Source organism: Phocoena sinus, chromosome 20 (assembly GCF_008692025.1).
Source record: "Phocoena sinus isolate mPhoSin1 chromosome 20, mPhoSin1.pri, whole genome shotgun sequence".
Classification (NCBI taxonomy): domain Eukaryota; kingdom Metazoa; phylum Chordata; class Mammalia; order Artiodactyla; family Phocoenidae; genus Phocoena; species Phocoena sinus.
The window spans coordinates 41506322-41523450 of record NC_045782.1 but is presented as its reverse complement, the minus strand read 5'-3'; positions in this window follow the sequence as shown (position 1 = coordinate 41523450).

The window sequence follows — 17129 nt, the reverse complement described above, 5'->3', positions numbered from 1 at the left end:
TAAGATCCCCTCAGGCCACGCTGTGTGGCCAAAAAAACCCAAAAGTGCTTCTCTTGCAGGAGCCTCCAAGATTTCGAGATCTGAGGTTGAAGGTCCAGCATTCCCTAGGCAGTTCTCACTTAGCTCTCTTGCATCCCAGGGATGGGACTCATCATCCCTCTGCTCTTAAAGACTGGAAGTAAGTCAGATGTTCAGCTATAGGGGATTAGTTCAACCAGCAACTCAATAGAACTTTCTGCGACGATGGAAATGTTCTCTGTGCTGTACAATATGGTAGCTACTAGCTACATGTAGCTACTAAGTGCAACTGAGGAAATGAATTTCAAATTTTACTTAATTGCAATTTTCAGTGTAAATAGCCACATGTGGCTACTATATTAGATGGTGAAGGGTTTAATGAACTGTGGTAAAATGGTATATCCCCCCAGTGGAAGACTATGCCGCTGTAAAAAAAAAAAAAAAGAGAGAGAGAATGACTGATATGGAAAGATCCTCAGGCTATACTTTGAAACAAAAATATGATGCAGAACAGTATGTATAGTATGTTAACTTTTGTATAAGAAAAGGAGGTGGAAATAAGAATAAATGTTTGCCTTTGCTTGAATTTACGTAGGGAAGGTAATAAAAGTGGTAATCTATAAGGTTCTGGGGAAACAGGGTGGACAAGGCAGAGGTGGGAGCAAGACTTCTCAATGCATTTCTTTTTTTTTTTCTTTCTTTCTTTATTTTGACTGCGTTGGGTCTTCATTGCTGCGCGCGGGCTTTCTCTAGGTGCGGCAAGCAGGGGCTACGCTTCATTATGGTGAAAGGCCTTCTCATTGCGGTGGCTTCTCTTGTTGCAGAGCACGGGCTCTAGGTGTGCAGACTTCAGTAGTTGTAGCACGCGGGCTTCAGTAGTTGTAGCTCACCGGCTCTAGAGCGCAGGCTCAGTAGCTGTGGTACACGGGCTTAGTTGCTCTGCAGCATGTGGGATCTTCCCGGACCAAGGCTCGAACCTGTGTCCCCTGCATTGGCAGGCAGATTCTTAACCACTGCGCCACGAGGGAAGTCCCTAATTGAATATTTTGAATACTCCAGTTGACTACTGGAAAACAGACTGTTGCTTTCAGTCACACATTTACGAAAGTGACCACATATCAGATCATAAGGCAAGTCTCCACTAATTCAGAAAAATCATTCAGACCTCATTATCTGACAGCAATATAATTAAATTAGAAGTCAATTGGAAATTCCCTGGTGGTCCAGTGGTGAGGACTCCCTGCTTCCACTCCAGGGGGCCCAGGTTCAATTCCTGGTGGGGGAACTAAGATGCCACAAGCCACGGCGGCCAAAAAAAAGAAAATCAATTACCAAAGGCGACCCCATGAATTTGAAAATGTCAAAATGCACTTCTAAATAATTTATGCGTTGAAGAACTCATACAAGAAATTAGAAATTATCTAGAATATTTGGGGGGGTTCTGTAAAACAAACTTGGCAGTAGTCAGTCTTTTTTTTTGGCTGCGTTGGATCTCCATTGCTGTGCGCGGGCTTTCTCTAGCTGCACGAGCAGGGGCTACTCCTCATTGTGGTGCACGGGCTTCTCATTGTGGTGGCTTGTCTTTGTTGGGGAGCATGAGAGCTAGGGCGCACGGGCTTCAGTAGTTGTGGCACATGGGCTCAGTAGTTGTGGCTCGCAGGCTCTAGAGCACAGGCTCAGTAGTTGTGGCTCACGGGCCTAGTTGCTCCACGGCATGTGGGATCTTCCTGGACCAGGGCTCAAACCTGTGTCCCCTGTACTGGCAGGCAGATTCTTAACCACTGTGCCACCAAGGAAGTCCCCATTAGTCAGTCTTGAGGTCAGAGGAGGAGGAGAAAGTGTGAAAGGCTGAGTTTGAAGGTAATCACTGAGTCTGGGAAGGGAAGACCCAAAGGATGAGTTACAAACAACAGTCCTGTGAGTTGGGGATTATTCTGGTCCCATTTTCCTAATGAGGCCACTGAGGCTGCTAGTGGTGAGGGAGCCCAAGTCACCTAGTCAGAAAATGGCACAGCCGGGATGCAGACTCAGGTTGGCCCTCTCACTTTCACAGTGCCCCTGAATGGACAGCTGAGGGAGGCGGGGACAGGCTTGTCAGTTAACAATAAACCTTAATCTCAGATCAACTGTCTTCATCTTCGAAATAGTCTGCCAAGGAAGCATTTGCTCGCGTCTCAAGCTCCAAGCTGCCTGGCTGAGCCGAGAGGCCACAAACCACAGCCGTCACAGGTCTGTCTGTCGGTTGGTCTGTCTCAACCAGCTCTGCTAGCCCAGCCAGAAGTGCAAAACGTGGTCTTTCATGCCGGGCCCTGAAGTCCACACAAACTGGGGCAGATGGGGCCCCATTCGACCAGTGGCCAAATGAAGTGGGGCACACAGGTGCCCAGAGCTGCCGAGCTGAGAGGCGAGGGCGGCCTGAGGGAGCCACAGGGAGCACCCAGACCCACCCTCCAGGCTAGAGGTCACCTCACCTATGATGGGGAACAAAGCCTTTTGCCTGGCACACAGTAAATGTTTAATGAATGCTGACTGAGGGACATTTATGGAAGACCTGCTGCATACAGGCACAGTGTCTGTGAAAAGGTCTTATTTAGTTTAGTTTGATTCTCATGGTAACATGCTAAGGTTGGTGTTATTATCCTCATGTTTTTACAGACGAGGGGACTAGGGCTCAGAGAGATTATGTGACTTGTCCAAGGTCAAGAAAGTGGCAGAGCAGAGACAAGAATCCAGGTTTGGGGGCCCTGCTTTCCCTACCGTGTCTCCCAATCCAGGGACAGCTGGTTTTCAAAGGTCTCCCTCTCAGCCAGTCCGCCGACCCAGAGGTCACTGTGATGAAAGCCAAGATCAGGACAAGGCCTTGGGCAAAGCTGTGGAACCGCTTTACTCGATAACAATCTCTGGTGGGCCAACAGCCTGTCTGGTGAGCCCACAGCCTGCCGGGCACCGGGGAAGAGAGAAGAATTAACACTGGGCCTGACTCGGAAGAGCTCACAGCTGAGAGTGGGGGGCATGAGGGAGGTTCTGTGTGCCCCACGGGCCACAGAAGAGGAAACTAACCCCAGCTCCACTCCTGACGCTTGTGGATCCAGGACAAGAAGTCGACTGGAGCCCACTTACAATTCATCTAAATGTTTAACAGTTAGAAAGCAAGCCAGCCCAGGGACTTCCCTGGTGGTCCAGTGGCTAAGACTCCACGCTCCCAATGCAGGGGGCCCAGGTTCAATCCCTGGTCAGGGAACTAGATCCCACATGCCGCAACTAAGAGTTCACAGGCCGCAACTAAAGATCCCGCATGACGCAACTAAAGATCCCACATGCCACAACAAAGATCCTGCACGGGGCAACGAAGATCCTGCATGCCTCAACTAAGACCCAAACCAGGGACTTCCCTGGTGGCGCAGTGGTTAAGAATCCCCCTGCCAATGCGGGGGACACGGGTTCGAGCCCTGGTCCGGGAGGATCCCACATGCAGCAGAGCAACTAAGCCTGTGTGCCACAACTACTGAGCCTGAGCTCTAGAGCCCACGAACCAGAACTACTGAGCCCGTGTGCCACAAATACTGAAGCCCGCGCGCCCTAGAGCCCGTGCTCCGCAACAAGAGAAGCCACCGCAATGAGAAGCCCGCGCACCGCAACGAAGAGTAGCCCCGGCTCACCACAACTAGAGAAAGTCCGCGTGCAGCAACAAAGACCCAACGCAGCCAAAAATAAATAAATTTTTTAAAAAAAGATGATTCTTTAAAAAAAAAAAAAGACCCAAACCAGCCAAATAAATAAATATTAAATAAATAAATACAGCAAGCCAACCCAGATAAATACATTCTATCCTCTTACCCGTGTAAATATACCTTCAAGAGGACCTGGAAAGCCAGTTATAAAAATAAATTCTCAGACTAGAGCTCTGCACTAGAACACCCCCGGCTCTGTCCTGCACTAAGAGGAGCCACAATCGCACACACACACACACACACACACACACACACACACCCCTCAGGCTGCATAGCCAAGCCCCTTCCACACCCACACCCTTCCAAGCACTCTGACCCACCTGTACAACTAGAGCTGTGCGCACCAGCTGTACAGTCTGCCCTTAGGAGAATAAACCTGGAGGGTGGCCTGTGTTGGCCCTGGAAGCAGGCTTGGGACCCTCTGGGTAGGGAACCAGAGGTAACAGGTCCCTAAGGCATGTGCTAGCCCTGGGTGATCCAATATTGCAACCACTAGCCACATGTAGCTACTTGCATTTTGATTTAAACTATTTAAAATTAAATAAAATTTCTCAGTCCCACTGAACCACATATCAAGTGCTCAATAACCACATGTGACTGGTGGCCACAGCACAGATAAAGAATATCTCTATTACCACAGAAAGTTCTACTGAACAGCGCTGGTCTGGACGGTGAGGCAGGCCTCCCAGTGAGCTCCTCACCTGGAAGAGGTCAGAGCTGCACCCCTCTTGCCCAGATGTAAAGGCTGCACAGCCTGAGGATGTCAGGAAGTCTTCACAAAGAGGGTGTCATTTGAGCACTTGACCAAATTAGTGGGTGGGGGTGGAAAAAGGAATGTGAATGGCCATTCAAACAGAGAGAACAGCATGTGCATATGCAAAGGTCCAGTGGCCACTGGAATGAGGGGCATGGGATTAGAGGGGGGAGGGTGGGAGTCTGGAAGGATCCACAGGCCCAATCCTCAAGGTCCTGGAGGACATGCTAAGGATATGAGACTTGAGCTGGTGGCTGATGGGGGCAGGAGGGGCAAGAGAGACACGGCCAGCTGGGCATATCAGAAAGAGAAGGAAGAACTGAAGACCAGTTAGGGATTTCAAAACAAAACAGAACAACAGACCAGGAGAGAGAAGCAGAGGGGTGGGGAGGGAGGGAAGACATGGCTTTGATGTAAGGGTGAAAAACAGCTCATGTTTGGGGAGGACATGATGGGGAGATGGTGGGTCACAACAGGGACAAGGACGAAGGAGGAGTCACAGGGGGAGAGAAATAAACAGTTCCATTTGGGATTCCTAGAATCTGAGGGGCATCCACTGGGCCAGACAGGGGGTGGACACTGGACCAGTCCTGCCCTCCTATGTTAGTGAAGAAGAGAGGGGATGTAGACGCCGTGAGAAGGCTGAGCTCTCGCAGGGAGGCGAATGAGTCCAGAGACCCATCTGAGGACAAGAACAGGGAGGATGTCCCCACTGGGGTGTGGGGAGGCTACAACAAAGACCAGGACCAGCAGATTTCCCCGGATAAACCACACTTGCAAGGCTGACTCCCAGAGAAGCCAGCAGGCCCAGCCAGCACTCCATCATTTGTTGAGGAGGGAGGATGGGCAGAGACTGGGGAAGCAGGGCCTGGGAGATTTCAGGGAGGAGGATTAGATTCCAGCCCTGGGAGGAGGTCAAGAGGGTAAGGACTATGAAGACGATTGAGTTGGGCAATCAGGGTGTCCCTAGTAGCCTTCAAAAAGAATAATGCTTTCCATGGGAGCTCTGAATTTCAAGGGCAAGTTTGGCAGCAGGAGGGAGATGAGGGGAGAAGAGAGGGTCAAAATCTAAGCCAGGGCTTCCCTGGTGGTGCAGTGGTTGAGAGTCCGCCTGCCGATGCAGGGGACACGGGATCGTGCTCTGGTCCGGGAGGATCCCACATGCCGCGGAGCGGCTGGGCCCGTGAGCCATGGCCGCTGAGCCTGCGCGTCCGGAGCCTGTGCTCCACAACGGGAGAGGTCACAGCAGTAAGAGGCCCGCGTACCGCAAAAAAAAAAATCTAAGCCAGCCACCAGCAGACAGAAAACACACACACATAACTTATGGTGACATTCTTAACCTGTGTTGAAAATCTGGTTCAAGTTTTTACAGATAACTCATGGGTTAATCCTTAGAGGTTCAGGAGTTCCACGAACTCCTTAAGGTGGAGAATCCCACCTCAAGAACATAAAATATTGCTTACGTAGTATTCCCTCCCAGGGTGTGTAGACTGAATCTTCCCCTAAGGAAACAGCAGACGAACCCCAAATGAGGAACACTCAACTAAAAGAAGAAAAGGCAGGGCGGTCTACTCTGAAAAAAGGTCACAAAAGATGAAAAGAGATAAGGAATTGTTCCAGATTAAAGAAACTTAAGAAACATGACAGTTGTATGCAATCTGTAATCCTGGTTTGGATCGTACACTAGAGGGAAAAAAATACTCTAAAGGACCCTATTGAATGAATTGGTAAAACTGGAATATGAACAGTAACTTAGATGAAAGTATTGTATCAACTTGAAATTTCCCGAAGTTGAAAAGAGTGCTTATGCAAGAGAATGGCCTTGTTCTTAGGAAATACCCGCTAAAGTATGTACAGGTAAATGGGCACGACGGTTGCCACTTCTCTCGGTTCAGGGAATAAATAAACAAATATTAAATATATATTTCACAGAGAATAAGAGAGGGAGCAATTGGGACAAAATTTTAACAACTGGTGAATCTGGGTAAGGCGTATATGAAGGATCTTTGTATCTTATTGCAGCTCTTCTGTAAGCTTAAATTTTTTCCAAATAAAAACTTTTAAAAAACAAAAGAACTCTACCCAAACCAGGAGCCTTCTGAAGTTAGGGCCCATTATCCTGCTCTTTTGCTCCAACGCTGACCTTGGGCTGGCCCAGGGCGGAACCTCGGTCGGTGTCCTGGGTGTACAGGGCAGCATTAGGGCCGGGGACGGCGACCCGAAAGGGACGAGGCCCGCCGCTGGGGGACACGCCTCGGCCGCGACATTTTCTGATCCGACAGCTGGTGCGCTCAGTCGCCAGTCCAGCCAGGAGTGACTCACCCGCTGGGCTCCCTGGGCGGAGGGGAAGCCCCGCCCCGCAGGGAGGGGCCCGGCCAGCAGGTGTCGCTGTTGAGCCAGCGCTGGCAGAACCTGGCAGGGGCTCAGGCGGCACCTGGAGAAGGGTCAGCCGTGGGGTGTTTTCCAGAATCCAGCCCACTGGGGTCTGTAAACAGCCTCGCACACCCTTGCTCCCCCTACATCCTTGCACTTCCCACTCCGGGGGCCTCAGCTTCCCCGCACCCCCTCCCCCACCTTGGATGTCCTAAAGGCAATTCTCTTGGTTGACGCCCGGTGGAGGAGGGGAAGGGATAAGCAGGAACAGGCTTCAGTCCTTGGCCCTAGAATCCGAGCAGCAAATTAATCCTCCCCTTTTCTCTGCCCCATCTCCCTCTCCTCCTCCTCTTCTCCCCCTTTCACTCCCCTCCCCCTCCTCCTTTTCCCAATTGAGCGGCCCCAGGGCTTTCAAAACTTGTGCACCCCGTCAGTCCACCCCCAGCCTCCCTGGGCCTTTCTCCAGGAGTTGTTTTTCCTAGACTCCAGCTCCTGCTGCATCCAGGGATCAGGATGGAGATGGAGAGGGGGTGACAGGGTGGTGAGGTGGGTGGAGAGATGCCCTGATGCCCAGTGAGGTTATTTTTTCCTGTGTGGAAGGGAGTTGCTCTCACAGCCCTTCTGCAGTAGAGGGGACTGGGGTGGGCGTTCAGAGGTCTCCCCTGACTGGGAGGTGGAGCTGGCCCTTTACTCCCACTCTTCCCCGGCACTCCCAGACTCGGGGTGAAAGGGGCCTAGAGAGGTCATTTGGTCCATCCCTCTGGCTGCAGGAAGGACCGTGTAACTGTATGAAGTTCTCCGAATCCTGTGTGATCACTAAGGCCTACAACAGCCCTTCACTGAGCACCAGCTCTGTGCGAGGTACAAGGAGTCTTAGCTAATGCCAGCACTTTAAATCCGCCCTCACAACCAAAAAAAAATCCTCACTAGGACCACTGGAGACGGGCACTATTACTCTAAGTTGGCTTGTCCAGGGATCCACTTCAATCCAGTGCTCCACTGTGACTCTTCCTGACTCTCCCAGTGGGGTTGATCTCATTCAGCTTTGGGGTGACCCCTGCACCTCACATGATGTCTCAGTTACTGCAGTTGTCTTCCTGGGTCCCCCCACCCGTGCCAGAGCGGGTTCCAGACCACTTGATGGGAGACAGTGAAACCTGGGAGCCTTGCTCTAGTCCTTACTATGTGGCCTTAAGGAAGTTCCTTAATTTCTTCAAGTTCAGTTTTCTCATCTATAAAACAGGGCTAATGGCAGTACCCTCCGCATGAGGTTGATGTGACAGTAAAATAAGAAAATGCATAGAAAGTGCTTAGCACAGTAAATTTAACTTAAAAAAGGAAGCCCTTCCCCACCAGAATGGCTAAAATGAAAAGAGCAGACACCAAGTGTTGGCCAAGGATGTGGAACAAAGGAACTCTCATACTCAGCTGGTAGAAGTGGAAAACCATTTAGCAGTTGCTGTCAAAGCTAATTATATGCATACAGTACGACCCAGCACTTTCACTCCTAGCTATATGCCCCAGAGGAATGTGTGCACATGGGCTCTAAAAGATATGTAAAATAATTTCCATAGCAGCACTCATCATAATCCACGCAAAACTGGAAACAACCCAAACGCACAGCAGCAGCACAATGAATTCATGCATTTTAGGATATTCGTGCAATGGAATACTATACAGCAATGAAAAATGATCACCTGCTCCTCATAGCAACATAGATAAATCTCACGGACATAATGTTGGTGGGAAGAAACCGAGCACAGAGGAGGTACATATAGCATGCTTATTTTCACAGAAGGTCCCAAAACAGCCAACTTGTCTCTGTTAGAGGTCAGGATAGAGGTTGCCCTTCGTGATTAAAAGCGAGGCTTGGGAAAAAAAAAAAAAAAAAGCGAGGCTTGGGGAGATCTGGGGTGCTGGTAGTGTCCTGTTTCCTTATTGGGTGTGGTTACACAGGTGTATTGACCTTATGAAAATTCATTAAGCTGTACAAATGATTTATGCACCTGTTTGTATAAATGTTATACTTCAATAAAAAGAATACACTAAGATAGAAAAGACAAATGAATTGAGCTACTTGTATCACATCAATAAATCTGAAAACATTTTTGTGCAAAGACCACATTATGAAAAGACTTGGGTCGTATGATTCATAGAAAATTTTAAAGTACCTAACACTACATTTTGTTTAAGCATACATACCCAGGTTGTACAAATAACAGACATGCAGGGGGATGATAAACCCCAAATGTAGAACAGAGGCTCCATTTTAGGGGGAGACAGGGGACTCAGTTATGCACAAGGGACTTCAAATGTTTTTCTAGCTTTCTTTCAGAAGCTAGGTTGTTCTTATCGTGGGTGTTCATTTTATTATTCTGTATCCTTTATACTTTTCTGATTGCCTGACATATTTAAAAGTACTCCTCAGCGTTAAAAAACGAAAACAAAAGTGTGTGTGGGGGGGAATTGTGTCTTATTTATCTTTGTCTTTCTGGTGACAATCTAGTGCCTGGCACTCAACAAATGTCGGTGAATGAAAGATCACTTGGCCAGTAAAATCGTCGGAGCCAAAGTTCAATGTCAGGTCTCCCCACGCCAAATCCCAAGTCCAGGGCACACCCCACATACTGTTCCCCAGCCCTCAAGTCCGGGGAGGCTGGGAGGGAACAGCCATAATGCAGGCCCCAGCCTCACTCAGCACTCTCTGTATCTGAGATGAATTACAGAATTACTGAATTACAGGATACAGAGAAGGAACAAAACGGCTTCATTAATCGGAACTCTGCAAATTCAGAATCTGGTGGCCTAAATTTCTGAGAATCATACTGCCAAAATCTTTTAATAACTTGCTGTTTATCCGAAACCTTTTAAGATTTATCTATACGGTTGCTCAATTCTTTTTTTTTTTTTTTTTTGTATTAGTGCATTTAATCTCTCCATGGAACAGAAAAAGGGGACTTTCTAAGCCAAGGTTTGACCAAAACAGGATTGTAGGTCATATTTGACGCATGCAAGAGAATAAACAAACAGCCTTCAGCACATTAATTCTTTGTGTGTGAAGAGATGCCACTAATTGCAGATGCGTTTATCTGTTTGTTAGGCCCCTTGTGGAATGCAGACTCTTGAGAAAAGCACTTCTCACCACTCAAAACCCACCGAAGCATGCCCAGCCCTGAGAGGGGCTTCTAGGAATGCAAACAAGCGGCTGCCTCTACAGCAATCAGCAGAGTTTAACTGCCTGATGAACACAGGGGAGGGGGTTATTTTTAAGTAAGAGAAATAGGTCCTACCTACTCCTGTGGGAGACTGATTATTCACTTACCTCCAGAGCTAACAGTTTTTGAAGGGTTGTGAGTGACACTGGTGGTGGCCAGAGCTGGGAGAAGCCCGTCTCGTCATCCATCACATCATCACACACCTGTCTGCACAGCAGATGTCTCCCCATCACTGATGTGCCTTCCAGCAAGGTCTCTGCTTGGTAACATAGATGAAGGCAGTGCCACGCTGTACTTGATGGGGAAAAAGATGACGATTCTCTTCCAAAACTCTCATTCAGACTTTCCATTCAGACTGTCTTCTTGCCACCAGCACCCCCGACCAAGGCAGGCTGCGATCAGTTAAAGAGTTACTCATTCACTCAGTTACCAATTTAAATTTAATAGGGGGACTTCCTCGGTGGTCCAGTGGTTCAGACTCCGTGCTTCCACTGCAGGGAGCACGGGTTCCATCCCTGGTTTGGGAATTAAGATCCCATGTGCCAGGTGGTGGGCTAAAAAAAAAAAAAAGAGAGAGAGAGAGAGAGAGAGAGAGAGAGAGAAAACAAATTAATAAGGAATTTCCTGGTTGCCTAGTGGTTAGAATTTTGGGCTTTCACTTCTGTGGCCTGGGTTCAATCCCTGGTTGGGGAAATGAGATCTCGCGAGATGTGCGGTGCCACCAAATAAATAAATTAATAAATTTAATAAAATCCCCATTTGTGCCACCCACCGTGTTAGATGCAGGGGTGACAAAGATGACTAAGAGGGTCACTACCCTTAGGATCTCAGAGTGAAGCTAACAGCTCACTGTGAGTCCATGTAATTAGGGCAATGACAGAGGGAATTACGGAAGTGAGGTCCCTGAGGAGGGCGGGACTGCCTGCTACCTCCCAAACTCCCTCCTCCCCCACCCGTACCCAGCTTGCCATCGTGCCCAACACCCGCTTGCCAAACTCCTTCCTCTGAGCCTTTGCCCTGCCGTTCTCTCTGATAGTGATGCCCTTTCCCACCCCCACCTGACTGCAAGCCCCTGCTCCTCCCCCAGGATTCAGCTCAAAATAAGCCCTAAATTCAGGTGGGTGGTTCATCTGGGAGGATGCGATCAGGGAGGAAAACCCTGGGGATTCTTTTTAATGTTTTATTTCCTAAGGAGGAGGTTCAGTCTATCATCCTATATGCCTTTCTGTGTCTAAAATATTTCATCGGAATGTATTTTCTTTTTTTTTAAATACATTTATTTATTTTATTTATTTTTGACTGTGTTGGGTCTTCGTTGCTGCGCGCCAGCTTTGTCTAGTTGTGGCGAATGGGGGCTACTCTTCATTGTGGTGCGCAGGCTTCTCATTGTGGTGGCTTCTCTTGCTACGGAGCACAGGCTTTAGGCACATGGGCTTCAGTAGTTGCAGCACGCGAGCTCAGTAGTTGTGGCTCACGGGCTTAGTTGCTCCGCGACATGTGGGATCTTCCCGGACCAAGCTCCAACCCGTGTCCCCTGCATTGGCAGGCGGATTCTCAACCACTGCACCACGAGGGAAGCCCCGGAATGTATTTTCAAAAGAGAGTCAGTTCAGGGACTTCCCTGGTGGCACAGCGGTTAAGAATCCACCTAACAGGAATAAAGACGCAGAACAGGAACAAAGACGCAGAGGTAGAGAGTGGACTTGAGGACACGGGGAGAGGGAAGGGTAAGCTGGGACGAAGTGAGAGAGTGGCATGGACTTATAAATACTACCAAATGTAAAATAGATAGCAGGTGGGAAGTAGCCGCATAGCCTAGGGAGATCAGCTCAGTGCTTTGTGACAACCTAGAGGGGTGTGATAGGGAGGGTGGGAGGGAGACCCAAGAGGGAGGAGATATGGGGATATATGTTTATGTATAGCTGATTCACTTTATTATACAGCAGAAACTAACACACCACTGTAAAGCAGTTATACTCCAATAAAGGTGTTAAAAATAAATAAATAAAAGAATCCGCTTGCCAGTGAAGGGGACACGGGTTCGAGCCCTGGTCCAGGAAGATCCCACATACCGCGGAGCAACTAAGCCCGTGCACCACAACTACTGAGCCTGCGCTCTGGAGCCCGCGAGCCACAGCTACTGAAGCCCGCGTGCCTAGAGCCCGAGCTCCGCAACAAGAGAAGCCACCGCAATGAGAAGCCCACGCACCGCGACGAAGAGTAGCCCCCACTTGCCACAACTAGAGAAAGCCCGCGTGCAGCAACGAAGACCCAACACAGCCAAAAATAAATAAATAAATAAATAAATTTTTTAAAAAAAGAGTCAGTTCAAGCTACACCTCCACCTTGATCCCCACCTCCTGCTATGTTTCCTTGTCAAGAATCAAACTCAAAAATCCCTTACTGTCAGTCAAAAGCAACGTTGTGTTTCTAAAGATGTGTGGAAATGACTGTCATCAATCTAAGATCCTGGTTCCCTTTAGGGTATTGAATGCAGTTGAGGAGTGATTGCTGCTGGGGCTTCAACAATAATAGCAATACTGCTATTTCCTTAACTGGGTGGTGAGGTGTTTGTTTTATGTCTAAAATATTATGTAATAAATTAAACATTTAAAAAAGCAACTCTGTCCAGAGTGAGATGGACAAGAAGGCAGAAGGAAGGGAGAAAGAGCTTTAGAGAAGTTCAATAAGAAAGAGCAGAGGTGACTTGCTCTCTGCTAGGCATGGAGGGCACATTGAGAAATCAGGTTTGACTGCTGGTGTGGAGGAGAGGGCAGAGAAAAAGGCACAAGGCTGCATCTCGCTGTAGTGAGCCGTGTGGTGGTGGCTAAGAGCATGGACGCTGGAACTGGACCATCTGGGTTTAAGTCCCAGTGCAACCTCTTATCAGCCCATGACATTGGGTAACTGACTTCAATTTCCTCATCTTGAAAAATGCTTGAGGGGATCAAGTGTGTGATGTAGTGTGTGACACTTGCACTGGTTGGAATCTAGCAGTTGCTGAATATTGTCATTACTTGCATTACTACTGCTTGGTCACGTGACCCTGAACAAGTCACTCCAAAACTCAGTCTCCCCATCTGTGAAGTGGGGACCTCTTCATATCGCCCAAAGAAACTCATGTGAATGAAAGCGCTTTGAACACTCAAGTGTGATTCATCAACAAGAGTTAGTAATAAATAAGAAGCTGTAGGGGAAAAAAGACAAGAGAAGGTAAGCTCCATAAGGGCAGGAGCTGTGTCCATCACTGTGCTACCCCCCAGTGCCTGGCACAGTGCCTGGCACAGCACAGACACCTACTGTTATGAACTGACTTGTGTCCCCCGCCTACAAAAAATATATGCTGAAGTCCAAACCCCAATACCTCAAAATGTAACCTTATTTGGAAATAAGGCCTTTACATAGGTAAATCAAGTTAAAATGAGGTTATCAGGGTGAGCTCTAATCCAACAAGACTAGTGTCCTTATAAAAGGGGGAAATTTGGGGCTTCCCTGGTGGCGCAGTGGTTGAGAGTCCGCCTGCCGATACAGGGGACACGGGTTCGTGCCCCAGTCCGGGAGGATCTCACATGCCGCGGAGCGGCTGGGCCCGTGGGCCATGGCTGCTGAGCCTGCACGTCCGGAGCCTGTGCTCCGCCACGGGAGAGGCCGCAATGGTGAGAGGCCCGCGTACCGCAAAAAAAAAAAAAAAAAGGTGGGGGGGGAAATTTGGACACAGAGAGGGAAGACAAAGAATCAGAGAGATGCATCTACAAGCCAAGGAATGCCAAAGATTGCCAGCAAACCTCCAGAACCTAAGAAGAGACAAGGAAAACTTCTTCCCCTGCCGGGGTCCCCAACTACACCCCCGCCCCCCGCCCCATACCGGTCTGAGGCCTATTAGGAACCAGGCTGCACAGCAGGAAGTAAGGGGTGGGCAAGTGAGCGAAGTTTCATCTGCCGCTCCTCATCGCTTGCATCACCACCTGAACCATGCCCCCTGACCATGCAAAAATTGTCTTCCACGAAACCAGTCCCTGGTGCCAAAAAGGTTGGGGACTGCTACCCTACAGGTCTCAGAGGGAACACGGCCTGCCTACACCTTGGTTTCAGACTGCTAACCTCCAGAACTGTGAGACGATACAGTCTCAAGCCACTCAGTTCATGGTACTTTGTTATGGCAGCCCTAGAAGACTAATGCAGCCAGTAAATATCTGTTGGATGAAAAAATGGTGCTTCTGGTGAGACACGGCATCTCTTCACCAGCAGAGGAGGACGTATGTGTCCAGAGAGGTGACGGGGAAGGTGCCTCTCCTACTCTGCAGTGGGTGGGGAGCAGCAGTGGACAGAATAAGGCAGAATTGAACCTGAGTAGTCCAATGCCAGAGTCTGTGCTCTTCACCTCTGCACTGGAGAAGCCCAGCTGGCCCTAGAGAACCCTCCTTGCCCAGCCTCCTAGTGGCCTCCTCCCTCCCTACCTCTGCTCTGGGTAAGCAAGGAAAAATGGGACAGGAGATTATCAAGAAGGCACTAAAAAGGGAAGCAAGGATAGCATATGATCCTGAAACTTCAGGCAGACTCATACACAACACTTGCTCACAGATGGATGCCAGTAGCAGGAGGCCGGGTAATCCCCAGTCCAGAGCTCCCACCCCACCCCCGCCCAGATGGGGCAGAATCGTCATCGCACACAAACCACAAGTGGTTGTGCTGCTGTGGCCATGAGGCAATGATTCTTTGCCAGGCAGAATTTCAGAATCTGATTGCTGGAGGGGCCCTCAGTGTGTTTTCTGGTCTCACTTCCTGCCTTTCCTCATGAGCCCTGGCACATCCAGTGATGGAGGCTGCGAGTCTCCAGGGACAGTTTGGACCCTCCACTGATTGGTGGAAATTCCTCCTTGCTCTTTAACCTGAGCTCTGCCCATCCCCTGGTCTGCCCTTCAAGGCTCCCCAAACACCCTGACACCCTGACTCACTGCTGGCGTCTGCCCACTGGAGGTCATGCCATCTTGGAGTCTCCTAGGGATGTGGACAGATGCCAGGCACCTACACACCTGGCCAAGGCAAGCTGGGCAGAGAGAACATTCGGAACTCTTAGAACTCTAGTTCTCAGCCCTGGCTGAACCTGCACATCACGCCCACCCCCCACCCCAGCACTGAGCCTTAAAAATTCAATGACTGGGAGTTCCCTGGGGGGTCCAGTGGTTAAGGCACAGAGCTTCCACTGCAGGGGGAGAAGTTTGATGGGATCCTGGGATCTAAGATCCTGCAAACCACGTGGTGCGGCCAAAAAAAAAATAATAATGGTTAAAGAACATAAGAGAGGGACTTCCCTGGTGGCACAGTGGTTAAGAATCCACCTGCCAATGCAGGGGACACAGATTCCAGCCCTGATCCGGGAAGATCCCATGTGCCATGGAGCAACTAAGCCCATGTGCCACAACTACTGAGCCCGCACTCTAGAGCCCACAACCCACAACTACTGAGCCCATGAGCCACAACTACTGAAGCTCATGCACCTAGAGCCCGGGCTCTGCAACAAGAGAAGCCACCGCAATGAGAAGCCTGCGCACCACAATGAAGAGTAGCCCCCACGCGCAGCAACAAAGACCCAAAGCAGCCAAAAATAAATAAATAAATGAATTTATTAAAAAAAAAAAAAAAGAATGTAAGAAAGAGTCACAGATTTAGAAAGATACTTAATTCAGCCTAAAGACAGGATATTGAACTAGGTAACATCTAGAACTCTCTCACATGCTTCCTTCCACGATACCTATATCTGTGTCTATATCTGCATATCTATCTATATCTTTATATATAGATAAAGATATGCTTTGGGTAGGGTATCTGGACATACTGCTTTTAAATGTACTCTAGAAAAATTTTAAATCTAAGAATATCCAGGAATCTTTAGTAAAAGAAGGGTAAGGAGAGACAATAGAGCTATCAGATATTAAAGCGTATTAAGTAGCGATAAGAATTTTTTAATGTGATTAGTTTATCAATAAATGAGATAGATTTAAAATTAGTGGAATAGAAAACTCACAAATGTATTTGTGAAGGTAGTTTTTGACAAGCATGGAATTTCAAATCGTGATGAAAAGACTTTTTCAATAGTGTTAAGATTTGGGGAATTCATGCGGAAGGTTAAAAAAAGGCGTCTAGCATCTGAAGCCCAGGGGAGGAGCGGGGAGAGGCAGCTGAGGAAGGGGAGCTGAGAAGGATCCTGGAAGTGGGATGAATCCAGGGAGGGGTGTTGCCTGTGGCTACAAACGCAGCTGATGTGGATTACAAGTGAGGACAGTTGGACGAGGGGCCCAGAGGAAAAGATCCTGTTTATCAAAGGCCCAAGAGGGAAATGGCTGAGGCTGGGACGGAGAAGCCAAGGAAGGGAGGTCTAGCCAGAGAGGACAGTGGGGCCTGAGGGCCCAACAGTAAGAGAGGATGCTGGCCAGTTGGGTAGACACAGGGCTTGGTTCCGGGCACGGCTGTGAGAAAGCCTGCAGCTTCCCTGTGTCCAAGTCCTCACACTATGGTAAAGGAGTCTGAATGGCTGACTGGGTGTGTGTGGGCCTAAGGAGAACCCCAAGGAGGGTGCTGGAAGGATCAGGAGCCAGGACAGACTATAGGCCCCCAAAGACCCCTTTCCCTTCCTTCTCCGTGGAACCTTGGGCTGTGGCCGTGGTAGGCTCTGGACACGCTCATCACATCTCCTCACAACTTAGTCTCCTTGGGAACTTCCTCTCAGAGCCACTGGAGTGGGGTAGGGATGGGGCAGGGGAGAGGGCCCATCCTGGTTGTCCTGAGGCAGGAGACAGCAGGTGCCCAGGGGGGCTGATCTGGGCATTTCCATCTTGGATGGGGTCCCAGGAGGATCTCTGGGGCAGGTGGTCTCTGGAATGTCCATGCCCACAGGCAGCCTGGACACAGTGGCCAACTGGGGAGCCAGCTGTTCAGTCTGTCTGCTGCCAGGCCAGGCCTGTGCAGTCCCCTCCCTCCCCTGGGTCCACAAAGTCCTTTTTGTTTACGGGGCAGGGGTGGACGTTCAGCCATGGAGAA